Source organism: Grus americana, chromosome 1, assembly GCF_028858705.1.
Source record: "Grus americana isolate bGruAme1 chromosome 1, bGruAme1.mat, whole genome shotgun sequence".
NCBI lineage: Eukaryota > Metazoa > Chordata > Aves > Gruiformes > Gruidae > Grus > Grus americana.
The window spans coordinates 202554885-202568542 of record NC_072852.1 but is presented as its reverse complement, the minus strand read 5'-3'; the positions used below and the strand labels follow the sequence as shown (position 1 = coordinate 202568542).

General features: G+C 37.4%; 1 protein-coding gene across 3 annotated transcripts in view; it reads left to right on the top strand.

Annotated features, from left to right (window-relative positions):
- AASDHPPT (aminoadipate-semialdehyde dehydrogenase-phosphopantetheinyl transferase) overlaps nt 1-13658 on the top strand; it is a 37514-nt gene that overhangs the window by 7423 nt on the left and 16433 nt on the right. The gene's annotated exons all lie outside the window — the stretch shown is intronic.

Genomic DNA, 13658 nt, shown 5'->3' with positions numbered 1-13658 from the left:
AAACTGTGAAAGGAAAATTAATGTAGAACAGTAAAAATGAACTTGTGGAGAATAGATATGTTTAGAATGAGGGATAAATAAACAATTAAGAAAGTAAAAAACTTAAACCAGCAGCTTTTAGTAAAAATAAGATGTGGAACAAAGAAAAACTAAGAATGCTTGCCTGGTTTTGGGTTTGTTTGTTTGTTTTTTCCTGAAGTATCTTTCTGCACACTTAATTTACAATAATCACAATTTATTCCTTAATTGGTCTTTTGGGAAATTAAGTTATACATTCAAAATGAGGGGCTAAAGAGAATTGAATTTTTATTTTTTTAACAAAACTAAAATTACTTCTCAGCCAACACTAATGACAGTTAGCTTTGACTTTCTAAATTAAGAAGTCTAGCAGAAAGATGTGACAGGAGAGCCAAGGTTAAGTAATTATTATGTAGGTATTAAGAATTTGCTTTTTTGAGGAGTTTCTTGCTAACACTGCCTGTTTCCGATAGCTTCAGCTCTACAGATATTTGTTGCAAGAGCTGGAAAATAGAAGCTGTCTTTATTCTGTGTTGTCAAAAGCTTATTTGGATGTTGTCTGTGCAAGAATTACAGTTTGGAGCTCAAGGTTGGGAGACAATGTTTTAGAGACAGATTTGCAGATTTTTAGACTGACTTATGAAATGGTAGAAACATATCTTAAATATTTAACATCTCCCTTCAGTAACTATTAAAAAAAATACCCTCAGCTGGATTTCCCTGGCATATTTCCTTTCTAAGAGAAATTCTGATTTATAACAAGGCAAATATTTTTATATTTCCCCACTAAAGGTGACAGGTTGCTGTTGTCATGTCAGGTTTTCAGGAAAGTTTAGGAAAAGGAGACTTTTGCTACTTCTATAAGTTGCTGTTTTCTTGCCTTGTATTGGGTTAGTACTATACATTCTAGGCATTCGTGGCTGTGTTATGTGCTGTGTTGCATTTTGATGGAAAATCCAGTCTTGTAGTGCATTAAAAATTGTTACTTGCCCTGTATAGTTTTCCTGTTTGTTCATCAGAATTGTTGCGTTTGTATTAAATATGTAGATTTTTTTTCCTAGCAAAAAACCAACTTAATAAAAAATATAGCAAACACTTGGAGATATTATCTACAAGAGCAGATAAAACTGATATAGGTGAATGGACCATTGAAGTTCATCAGTTTTTCAGTTGTGGGCCGTGCTCTGCTTTTGCCACATTGCAATACATTTATCTTCCTCTTGCATCTTTTCTCGTATAGCCTGTTGGCTGGATAAAAGACAGCTCCTGCAGTGGCTGGTCTGGAGCTATGCAGAAGTTGATTTGTGTGTTTGTAAGGGGGAAGGACGCAGGGGGACAACATGCTGAATGACTAGCTGACTGCTGTCTTTTCTCTGTGGGAAGACCAAACAAAACATGCTGGATTTTAGCTGTCAGGTGGACCAAACACTCATTCATTTGCTGGGAAGCCAAACAAATGGCTTTACAAGGGTTTTTTTTAAAGCATGTTCTTCCATGGTTACTTTCACTGTTATGCAGGAGATTGATTTCCAAATTTAAAACAGTAATGCTTCTTCTGTCATCTTGCAGGGTTTTTTGTATTTCATTTTGAAGGGGGAAAAGAGGGAAGGACAGTGTATACACAGAAACGGGGATGTTTTAAGTGTGAAAATGATAAGGGATGTTTTTACTGCATCTGGCTGTGAGATTCATGTTCTGGGACAGGCTTCTGTGCAGTGTCCTGACTTCTGCCATCACAAGGAACTCTGTTCATTGGCTTTATTACTGCAGTGGGACACTGTGATGAGGAAGGACATATTCCCAGAGTCTGTGTGTGTGAATATTGAGGGCCATTTCCACACCAAACACTGGATTTAGAAGAAAGATCTCTCATCGGACTCTGAGAGAAACCAGCTCAATCTGAATCAGCTTGTGCTTTCTAAGGTCGCAAAGATTCCTGAGGGGGGAGAAATTGCATTAGTCAAATCAAGGAGGTGTTAGAAAGTGTGAATCAGGTAGTCAAATTCATGTGGAAAGTGACTATGACGTAGGTACTGAGAATTGGCTTCCCCCCCCCCCCCCCTTTTGTCCAGTGTAATATTTATATACCAAGTACCAAGATGAACTCAATGCACTCCCAGGTTCTGCAGTGGTACTAGTTACTTAGACATGGGAATACTCTCCCTATAATCACATTTTCACTAAAGTAGCTACCCTGTCCTGCTACTATTATTTGAATGCTTTTATGGTTCAGTAGCAACCATTAGCGATCCCTTGTGGGTGATGTTGTTTTGCAGTATATCTGATTCAGGGCAAAGATAGAACTGGGTGTCATCCCCCTTGTGCTGGAATTTCTGTCTGTACATCTCACAGCAGCACCATATATACACATACTTATATATATATGCATGTATGTGTATACATACATATATATGCTTTTTTATACACCTATATATGAGCATGGGTGTGTAGCTATATATGTACACACATGTTGTATATTGTATGGTGTGAGAGTGAATGTGATTTCACTGGGGGTATGAAGTGATCCAGTTTTGACATTGGGTTGTTGTCCTCATAGCTTGTCTGTTTTCTGGGAATAGTAAGTAGATGGTATTAAGTGGTAGATTTTCTTCAAAATACTTATTTTTAAGCAAAGGACTAATTGTCAAAGCTTTCAGTCATATAATCTTTTTGTATGTGTAGAAAGGCCCTATAATACATTATTTTGTAAAATATAATAAAACATTTGAGAGATCTGGTGACTTGGTAGTACTACTGTAGTGTAAGGCTATAGATGGTCAGGCACATATCTGTCCCTGGTTTCAGCAGGGATAGAGTTAATTTTCTTCTTAGTAGAAGTAAGTAGTAGAAGATAGTGCTGTGTTTTGGATTGAGGATGAGAATAATATTGATAACACGCTGATGTTTTCAGTTGTTCCCAAGCAGTCAAGGACTTTTCAGCTTCTCATACTGCCCTGCCAACGAGAAGGTGGAGGACACCCAAGAAGCTGGGAGGGGACACAGCCAGGACACCTGACCCAAACTGGCCAATGGGATATTCCATATGATGTCATGCTCCATATATAGCTGAGGGGTGGGCTGGGAGGCAGTGCAGCTCAGGGTCTCACAGAGTATTGACTTCGGGTGGCGAGAAATTGTGCTGTTGATCACTTGGGTTTGTTTATTGTTATTATTATCATAATTGTTCTTATTATTATCATCGTTATTGTCTTCCTTTTCTGTCCTATTAAACTGTCTTTAGCTCAATTCATGAGTTTTACTTTTTTTTTTTCCTTCCCCCCCCCAGCTCTCCCCCCCCTCCCACTGGGCAGGGGGAGCAAACGGCTGTGTGGTTGTTTTAGCTGCCAGCTGGGTTAAACCACGACAATATCTTATATGTGAGTGCTATTGCACTAGCAGCATCTTGAGGTTTTTGTTGTCTTTGTAAAGAGTAACAGAAGAAGATCTGGCTCCATTAAAACATGTTATGTTCCCAAATGTCTGTTATCCTCAAAGAAATCTGAGCATGTTTGACTTCTCTGACTTTTTTTTCTTACATCTGTAGTTTTCTCCTCACAACTTGCAACCATAACGGATTTATAAAAGAAAGTGTATTTTAATGTTTATTTAGATTTTGGGGTTTTGTGTTTATTTTTAGTGTGATTCATCATAACCTCATGAGTGTTGAAAGGAAGTAGAGTTCCTGCTGTTCTGACAAAGTGGAATGATTGCTTTAGCAGTTTGATATGTTCTATAATGGAAAACTGATTAAAATGCCATTTTTATGGGGTAATTTACCTTTTTGTTGAAATACAGTGACTATGTAGAGATCTGCTAGCTGTGGTCATACGACCTCTTGGAAAGACCTTAAGCAAGTAAAAGGTACACCGTTGATATAGACAAGTTAAGAAAGGTTTTCTTGTTTTATTACTTCTCATTATCTTTTTTACTCTTACTGTTTAGTTGTAAGTAAGTGCATTTCATTAAAACGATTTGGGGTTCCTGAATCACCTTAGTGATTAAGACTCCATGCATTTTAAATGCTTTTATTTTTTCTACTCAGAAGCAAGCTAAAACCATGCCCTTGCACCCAGGTGCGATTATGTCAGTAAGCTCTTCAATGGCAAGTATATATTACAGTTGAATGTTTGGCATAGAAAGAACATGTAAAAGTATGCTGGAGTCCGAACAAAATTTGAGAGGATCTGGCATTTTTTTGTATTGTCAGAACAAATGACAAAAAGCATATATCTGTTGCAGACCATACACTACCTGCCTGTAAATTGATCAGATGTGATGTATCCTGTTAATAGCTTGTGACTTCGGGGGTTTTTTTTTTTTTATTCGAGCCTTATCTGCGTCAAAATTGCTATTTCTCCAGTGCAGTTTTGGAGGTAGAGCTTTCTAATCCATTATGATTCTTTACTTTCTTTTGTTTAACATTGACTATCGGGGCAGCTTGCTTAAATATTCATCACTGCCATTAGACCCAATCATAGTAATGCAATTGAAACATTAGCAGTTTCTCTAATATTGAAAAGACTTAATGATCCTAACTGCAGAGCAAATATCAAACATTATCAAATTATGTCAGTCTTTTTATGACTTTTCCATTTTTTCAATCTGGGAAATGTTGAGTATTCAAAGGAGGCAATCTCAAATTTTCTGATATATTAAAGTCAATGCTGCTTCTCTGAGGTCCTCCATGATAAAATCAGTGACGAGAGTGGATGTTTAAGATTTATATCACTGGGAGAACTGAGGGTTACTGGCAGGAAGTGGAGAGGTCACAGAATGCAAATCCAATTTCCAATTCACACTCAAGCTGTGTGAGCTAATAGATTTAAAAACCATGCTTTGTTAATTTTCTATCTGGTTGTTCTAAGTTAGTCATTTATCTAACTAATTATTTGTCCTGTGTTGTCAGTTTCTACACATCTGTACAAGGGTTAGTTAGTATTAATAAACAATTAGGACTTGGGCATCTGTTGCAGAAGTGGTTTCTCTGTATCAGTTTACTTTGTTTTCCTTTAGTAAAACATCATCAAATATGGCTTGTGTCCTACACTGAAAGGATTGTCAGCCCAAGAGTCCAGGACTCAAAATGTATTCATCCTATACAGTTTGTTAGTTTGCAGGATTTGTAGCTAGGCTGTGTTTCACTTTATTAAGTAGAATGATCTGTTCATACTTAAGTCGCTCATTTTGCCAGGTAGTATGTTTCACATTGTCACTAGGCCCATTTGCCATCTGAAAGGAAATTGATAAGTATTGATAAGATATTTGTTCTTGATCACTGACCTGTTCCTTTCATGCAGTTCAAGGCAGTTAGGAGTCTGTTAGTGTTCTAGGATTTGGGGTTTTTTGTTGGTTTGGGTTTTTTTCAGGGGATTAGTTGATCAATGAGCTGCTAGTAGTAGTTTTTAGCTTTTAGTTTCCATAGTTTTGGATATAGACCACAATATAAGCTAGCTAGTTTGTAACTGACCAAAACAATTTGAAGACTGTAATACTGATAAAAACTGAAGTGAGGAAAGTCAGTCATCTACTCTTCTCACTCTTTTTGAGAAGGCATGCCATGGTTTTAATAACTTCAGGTACAACTGGACACTTACTACCTTTAAGAGTATGTTGTATTACTGAAACTGACTTATGATTGACCTGATGTTTGTAACAATATAAACAAAATACCAGTATGAAGATTTCTGTATTAGCCTTATGGATAGTAATCTTCACTATTAATTGTGTCATAATTTACATGGATCTTAATTCTGATTTTTATCTTTCTACAAATGCAGCTTGTTTGGCTTTTTTATCAGGTAGAAAAATGGGGGAAAATTACCCTGTATTTATCTGTTATTTCTAAAGCATTTTCTCAAATAGGACTAGGGAATATGGTATGTTACCTTATTTTTCACTCTTACATCTTTATAAAATCAATCTTTTATATCTGGTCTGAGATTTTGGAAATGCAAAGCAGATTTTTGGCCTGGTCTTTCAAAAAAATTAATAAAATACCCAGTTGTCATTGCAGTGCAGAAGATGGCATTGTATATTTCAATGTAAAGAGTTTGTGCAAAAAAATCCAAAATGCACAAACATGTATGTGCATGCTTATATGTATATAGTGTGTTTACTTTCCAGGTTTAATGCTGTACTCTTTTTCAGTATCACTCACTACTACTCCTCACTCTTCCTGAAATTTTTGTATTTTTAACTCAGTGAAGAAACTTAACTTTTGGTTTAGATTTTTTTTTTAAATGTATAGAAGGCAATTTTTGAGATTACTCAGATTATATTTTTAAGGATCTAATGTGCTTTAAAGTTTATTAGCAGGGAATAATAGCTGTATATAGGTAAGAAATTGATTGCCTTCACAGCTGTGTTAATTTTACATTTAATTTGTTCTGTGAACTACTCTGGTTTCAAATCTGCATTATGATGTGATAGGGGTGTGAGGTTTAAGTGTCTGTAGATTAAAGAAAAAACAATGAAAATAAATCTCGGTCTCAAGGATACAACCTTTAGCTTCTCTTGTGAATATCAAACTAATTCAGACACCAACTGGAGGAACTGGCTAGAGATTTGCTGGATGACTTTCCTCTGCTGGCTACTGTTCCCAAAGAAGCATGTTAATGAGTGTTATGGGAAGGAGGCAGAGCTCTACATGTTCTAGGGAAAAAAAGACTTTAAAAGCTAGGACATTGAATAGCTAACTCCTCCAGTCAATTTTGTTCTAATGCAAATGAACATATAGTCTTGTATTTTTTAGGCAATCAGGTAGTAGGACAAATTGTCAGTTAATTGGATATTATGAAAATAAGCTATAGTATGTTTTGGTTAAATTTATTAGTTTTCTAGTTGAGTTTCTTGCTTTTCAGCAATATGAGTCAATGTAAAATCAAAACCTGTTTCCAATATTTAGAGGCTGTCATGCTCTGTAACAATTTTTTTTTTCAAGTGTGGACTTTACAGTAGACTAGAGAAATGCTTTCAGAATTTTAACTATTACGAACAAATGCAAAAAGAAAGAATGTGCAATGGTTTGTGTAATGGCGAGAAAAGAAGTGAACTATAAAAACATATACAAATGAAAATGTATTTTCAAATGAGAGAAGGGGCAATATAATTCTACTCAGTATTAAAAAAGAACTAAAGTTTGTTTCCCAGTTTCTCTTGAGAAGAAGCTATTACATTTTGAACAGTATATTAGCTGTAAGTTAGGAAATTAGATGACATAGGCGAGCAAGAAGTATCTATACAAAGCATTGGAACTACTTTTAAAGTACATTTACAGGAATTACTACATTCAAAATTTGTAACTGTTAACTTAGACTTTCATAAGGTTTATAGTGAAGTTACTTGGTTGATGACTGAACAGATGTATGCATTTCTGAAAAGAAAAAGCCTCTCAATAACATTTTTATGATTAGTCTTCTATACTAAATATAAATCTTATTTTTAAGGTATTAATAGAGGGTAATTGTGAAAAGAGATATGGTTAGATTTTTGACAGAATACTTACAGTAATCGATACGTTCAATTTCAAAGCAAGAAAACTCTCAATCACAGTGGAGCTTATTTTCATTAATCCCCTCGACCCAGGCAAGTTTGGTTTCATGCTTAATTCAAAAATCTCATCCCTACCCCCTTGTCATGTTAATAACTTTCATGCCATTAGCTCAGTTTTTCTGTCTGCTGAAATGTACTCTCTCAATTCCTTTTAGAATCTAAATCAGCATTTTTCCAATTTCTTTTTTTTTTAAAACATTTTATCCAGTATTTTCATAGATCTGCTCCTATCACAATTTTTCTTTTTCTTAGAGAAAACCAGCAAAAGGTGTGTGATTGTTTTCTCAAAGAGTTTTAATAGTTGATGGGGATATGTATCTTTTCCCATTAATCATAAGCCATCTGTGGAACAAGCTTCCTGTTTTTCTCTGCTTCCAACTCCACTTACTTTTCAAATCTCATATGAAAACATGTCTTATCTCTCTTATGTATTTCTAAAATCACAAAATTGAATTTATTCCATTTCAGTGATGAACCTCCACCTAGTTAGATGCTTGACCAATCAGATAAATATTGTGCAATTTCCTGATGGTCACCAATTTAAATAAGTAATTTACATATGGAAATATTTTTTCCTGAAGTGCACACATTTAGTGTTACAGGAACCTCACTTTGCCACTGAGATGAACAAGATTACTCTAAGTATATTGGATTTATTGGAATCAGAATCTAAATTCTGATTCTTCAGAAGCTGTAAATATAACTTACCAGAAGGAATATTTGAAATGCAGTTTTGAGCATTTCAATTAAATTTTTCCACATAGTTGTATCCCCAGCTAATTTTTCGGCTCAACATTTAAGCGGTTTTTTTAATAACCCTGCACACTGGGAAAGGAGTGCTGGATTATATTAGCAAGGGCTCAGTACTGTGTGAACCCATCTGTGTGGCACCTGCTACAGAGCTTGTTAAGAGTATGGATGTTTAGAAGCACAGAGAGATCAGATATGTAGTTTTCTACAATCTGCATATCTTAAAGGATTCCTTTTTCTTTACTGCTGCGAGTTAAATAAGAAACAGTAGTACAATTACATAAGTTTCAATGAGTATCTGGGCTTATTATTGCTCATTGAAAACACAAAATATTCCTGGAACTATTTTCGTTATATGTGTGCATTACAATAAAAGCATTTGTTCCTTTGGAGAATCTATTTTTCAAGTTTTGACTGTCAGTTCATTTTTATCGTGCTTCTCCAGTTCATAGATCTTCTTTAGAAAATTTTCTTAGAATTCATTCTTAGAAAAATACTAAAGTTGGCATGCATTAAGGGTTTTGGAGCATTTATGTACCAGAATTCCACCTGCATAAATACATACATGTACACTGGAGCCAAATGTCTCTTAGAAAATTAGTATCATCTTCTAGAGAAGAAGAAACCACAGCACAGTGAAGTGCAGATACTAAGTTCACATTTTTAGTTAATTAACACAAGTCTGAACGTAAAGCCAAAACCTGACTATGTTTATGAGAATGTTTATCATGTTATGTCATCTTTGTGGTGAATACTCTGCAAGTATTGGAGAAGATCCTCTGACATTTTTTAAAAGTACTTTTAAGAATAATTTAGTATGTTGGGTTGATAACACTTACAAATACTTTTTTGCCTTGCCTTTATTTCCTGTCAGAGTTGCAACTTGAATTCCAATTTCTTTTGTATTCTGTTACATGGTCTTTGTTTTTTCCTTGTAGAAAATATTGTGGCTTCACAAAGATCATTAAAATATCGGGGCACATTTTTTTTTCTTTCTTCACTTAAATTTTACAGAGTAGACTTTGAGATTACTAAAAACGTTTAGCACTTTTCTGAAACTTCTCTGAGAGAAAAATACAGGCAGTAAACACAGGAGGAAGAAGACTTAAGAAGGTCTTAGAACGTTATCATTGGAATAGGAAGCTCAGTTGTTCACCGAAGGACCCAACTGAAAGGTGATTAACTGGCCCTGTCTTGCCCTACGCCTCAAATGATCATCTGTAGACTATACTATGCGTTACCCAAAATTGTATCCAAAATAGCTGTTAGCTCTAAAATATACATATGGGAATAATGTGTCATGAAAGCTCTTTGGTGTATTTTTAATGAAATATAATTATTTTGTAAACAAGAACTTAGATTATTAATGAATTTAAATGGTCACAGAAATAAGTTCAAGTGTTTGTATAATTGTTGAAAGGCACATTTACTTCTGAAACAGCATGCAAATGAGAGGTAATTTAGAAATGCAAATTTAAAACCAACTGAATAATTGCTATATGGGACTTGTTCCCATCGTTTCAAAGGAAGATTTTGTCAATTGTGGTGAGTATGTTTGAGGCTTTTTTGCTCAAAGTAAAAGCAAAAAAGGTCACATCTAAAAGAAGAGTTTCTGCTGCTTCTAGTTTTGTCCCCTCCTCATCCCTCAGGTCATGAGAGACATAGGAGCATTGAGGAGGGTTTAGTGAAGGGTCACCAAGGTGATTAGAGGGTTGGGGAACTTGACCTGCGTAGAAATGTTGGTGGAGCTGGATTTGTTGAGCCTGAAGAGGGTATCTGAGGACTGGAATCTAACCACAGTCTATCTGAAAGGTAGCTGTAGTCAAGATGTAGGTAGCTGTCTTCATGAGGGTGCACAGGGTCAGGGCAAAAGGCAACAGGCTCAGGTTGCTTCAGGGGAAATTCTGTCTGGATAAAAGAAAACACTTCTTTACCATGAGAACAGTGAAACACTGGAATAAGTTGCCCAGAGAAGGGGTGAAAGACTGCTTGACAGGGCCGTGAGTAACCTAATATAAGGCTCTGTTTTCAACAGAAGATTGAACCAGATGGTCTCCAGAGGTCTTTTCCAACCTAAATTTTTCCATGATTCTGTGAACCAATCTATCTCTCTTATTCAAGCAAATATGGAGAAACGGACTAGGCAGGCTGTGGTACTGCTAGTAATTTGTGGAGAACAATAGTCCTGGCTCCTCTAATCTGATCCATTCCTCCGAGGAAAGCAACTGCACTGTCTGAAGGAGAAAATGGGAGGGGAGGGCAGCTCAGGAGAAAGCGGTGCCTGAGCTTTTCAGAGGAGGGACATGACACACAGCTGGAATGGAGGGGAGAGTACTGTGTAAATTTGAACATAAGCATCAAGAAGGGTAGCTGAACAGTTAAGAAACCTAGGACAAAAAAGGGGTAAGTAAGGAGTGAAAAGGAGGTAGCATACGGGTTTGATATACACTTGATATGCTAAACAGTTTGAGTGTTTTCAGCATACATGATAAGGTTTGAATGGTGGGAGGACTGACGATGTAGGAGGCATTGTACGCCTCAAGGTGCTGAAGGCAGTGTAGTGTGGATAGTCTGGGATAGTCTGCTCTGGTAGCGTGAATAGCCCTGGGTTACTGAAAGCAAGAGAACTCTCTGAAAGTGATGGAGAAGGAAGGCTACACTAGGCAATTCTTGAATGTTTTGTAGTTTGAATCACCTGAAGAGGCTGGTGCCTCACCACTGTTGTCTTAAACACTGGAGAGAAGAAGAGAAAGAAAAAAAATAAGTGGATTGTTTGGAGCAGGTGTTAACACAGTTATTTGATCATAAAATGGGCCATATAAACTCAGATGAAAGACAATAACCTTTCTCCAAGTTGAACAAATTTCTTTGTTATTTTTCATTGTTTTATGGAAGGTGGATTGTCTAAGTGGATAGATACTTCATTTGCCTTCGTAATCTATCAAAACATATAGACATTGTGGTTGCTTTTCTTTTTCATCATTTTGTCCAGAGAGGAAAGTTAGTTCTGTCCTGTGGTGGGTTGATCCTGGCTGGACATCAGGTGCCTCTCAAAGCTGCTCTTTCACTTCCCTCCTCAGTTGGGCAGGGGAGAGAAAGTATAACAAAAGGCTCGTGGGTCAAGATAAGGACAGGGAAAGATCATTCATCTGTTACCGTCACGGGCAAAACACACACAACTCTGGAAAATTAATTTCAGTTATTACAAATCAAATCAGAGTAGAGTAATGAGAAATAAACCCAAATCTTTAAAACACCTTTCCCCCACCCCTACTTTCTTCCTGGGCTCAACTTCACTCCCGATTTCTCTACCTCCTCCCTTCCTGGTGGCACGGGGGACAGGGAATGGGGGTTCTGGTCGGTTCATCACACATTATCTCTGCCACTTGTTCCTCCTCAGGGGGAGGACTCCTCACACTCTTCCCCTGCTTCAGCCTGGGGTCCCTCTCACGGGACAGAGTCCGCCACCAACTTCTCCAACGTGGGTCCTTCCCATGGGCTGCAGTTCTTCATGAACTGCTCCAGCGTGGGTCTTCCACAAGGTCACAAGTCCTGCCAGCAAACCTGCTCTGGCCTGGGTTCCTCTCTCCATGGGGCCACAGGTCCTCCCAGGAGCCTGCTCAAGCATGGGCTTCTCATGGGGTCACAGGCTCCTTCAGGTGCCTCCATCTGCTCCGGCGTGGGGTCCTCCATGGGCTGTAGGTGGATATCTGCTCCACTGTTAACCTGCATGGGCTGCAAGGGGACAGCCTGCCTCACAATGGTCTTCTCCATGGGCTGCAGAGGAATCTCTGCTCTGGCCCCTGGAGCACCTCCTCCCCCTCCTTCTGCACTGACCTTGGGGTCTGCAAAGTTGTTCTTCTCACATCTTCTTACTCCTCTCTCCATCTGCAATTGCTCTTCGTGGGTGGTTTGTTGGTTTTTTTTCCCTTCTTACCTATATTATCCCAGAGGCACTACCACCATCACTGATGGGCTCAGCCTTGACCAGCAGTGGGTCCATCTTGGAGCCAGCTGGCATTGGCTCTGTTGGACATAGGGGAAGCTTCTAGCAGCTTCTTGCAGAAGCCACCTCTGTAGCCCTGCCCTCCACTACCAAATCCTTGCCACGCAAACCCGTACGTGTCCTTAGATTTTTCTGGATCATTCCTTTAGTTGACTGCTGCAACTGTCAACAAAATGTCTGTCTTAAGATGTTTTCTTCACTTTAGTCTATAAATGAAATTGAGGGCATCTCTGGAATGTCACTGCCATGTCTAGTGTGATGTGTACAGTATGTAAGATTACACTTTGCAGTATGATCTGGAAATTGTCAGAAAACCTGAATGTGTGCTTTAGTGTGACATTAGTTCATTCAGATCAATTATTACTGCTGCCAATACCTGTTTTTATATAGTTCTTAGATATCTGCAGAAGACAACCACTTTATAGAGAAGGGTTAATACTCTCGTCCCTGGTTTAAGATGGGGAACACTAGTGTAGAGAAGGGAAGTTCCTTCCCCATAGTCACTCACAGAATCAGAGGCAGAGCTAGAGTTAGAATCTGCATCTTTGTTAGGCAAAGACTTAGTGATAGGTTCATTAAAAGTAGTGTGATATTGGGAGGAGAGACTATGTTTTGGATTAAATACAATTAATATTGTCTTTTTAATGAGAACATTGCATAACTTATGGAAAAAATTTGTCTCAATATGTGGAATTGTCTCTCTCCAGATTTTTATTATCCCTACTAAAGAAAATAGATTGTTTTCTGCCATTGTCTGTTTAGCCAGCTGTAAGCCCTATTGGACAGATTGCATGGTATGCTGATTAATGATATAGGCTGTGGGTGATTAACCAAGTGTGTAATGAGGTCCATAGCTTCCAGTGTATTATAGAAATGCCATTGATCAATCAATATAAGCACACAGTCTGTAGTGTCTTCTGCAAAGTAAATTTAGACTAGTGGGGAAAAGTGGTGTAGCCCTGAAGAGCTGCTGCAGTGCTACAACAGCTGTGCTTATTTTTAGAGGAGGCTTAAATTTCATCTAAGGATTTGAAGGTTTGGCGGTTGTTTTTTTCTTGATATCTTACTGTGATTATAAGCATGTCCCTACCCCCACTTTTCTTGCAGAGTAAATCCAAAAGACTTAATATGCATGTGATAAATTTGGGAGATTGTATTTCTACATGTGCTTTAAAAAGTGTTTGTTTCGTATCCCAGCATCTAAGGGACAGAGGCAGAATTACTTGATGAATTCTGACAAACAGCATGCTGTTTTATAAAATGTTACTAGATCAAGCTGTCAGATGTCAAATAATGTATATGCTACTTTTGTAGCAGAATATAATTTTTTTAT